The sequence below is a fragment of the Orbicella faveolata genome, unplaced genomic scaffold, assembly GCF_042242905.1.
Source record: "Orbicella faveolata isolate gen_17 unplaced genomic scaffold, um_ofav_v1 contig_13, whole genome shotgun sequence".
NCBI lineage: Eukaryota > Metazoa > Cnidaria > Anthozoa > Scleractinia > Merulinidae > Orbicella > Orbicella faveolata.
The window spans coordinates 29,613,957-29,615,000 of NW_028301540.1; positions in this window are offsets into that span (position 1 = coordinate 29,613,957).

Below are 1,044 nucleotides of genomic sequence, written 5' to 3' on the forward strand. Positions count from 1 at the left end.
GTGTACATAACGTGTTGTGCGTTACAATATCTTCATATCGATCAGAAGTAACAGCACGTTTTTTTCCGCATTTGCTTTTTGTTCTTTTGTTTTCGATTCCCGCGTATTTTGATTTATTCGTGTTACGCAGTTATTCTAGGTAACACCTATTGTACAAAACCAGTATATTGATTTGTATATTCAAATTCATTCTAGTTGTAACTGACAATGACAGGAGTTTAACTGTCGAAACCTGTATTTGAATACGAAAAGTGTTGTCTTTTTTTAAATTTATTAGTTGCCTGCTGTTGACAAGACCGAATGACAAGAAGATAGCAATGTACTTAGGATTTTTTTCCTTGCATGTTCATGCCACTATTGTTTTCATTCACTGAACTTCGATTCATTAATTCTTTGCATTTTTTATGCAATAAAATATGCACCTGTTTTTTCAGGGTTTCTCACACAGATTTTATGATACTGTTTTTGTTGTAAGCTTAGTTTTTGTTATGGAATAATAGTGGCATCTTACATAACATCTACCCAATTTGTCTACATGCATATCTCGGGGAATTAAACAAAGAAAAATAAAACTGGTTTCACACACTCGTAGGATTGCTCGATACAAGTACATTCATAGAGAAAAACGAATTACGTATCACTGTGAGACATGATTGATCATCGCAATTATATACACCACAGTTGTGAAAAAAAATTCAGGCTTGAACGGGATTCGAACCCATGACTTTACTGAATCTACCGATTCATAGTCAGGAAGAGAGGAGGCACATGCCCACCCTGCTTTTCTTTTTGTATATACATTAGAGCAATGGTATCAATTCTACCCTCCCTACTATCCTGTGCTCATTCACAGGTAAATACTTATCTAGCTTGCTCGCGCAATCTCACATGACTCCTCTGTTCCTGACCATGAATCGGAAGAATCTACATCAAACTTCAACTTACAGGTAAGTTTCGTTTAATTCTTAAACAAGACACTTTAGGAAGCGTAACTGGGTTGCATTTATGATAGCAAATATTTCAGAATTGGAAAAAGGAAACGGT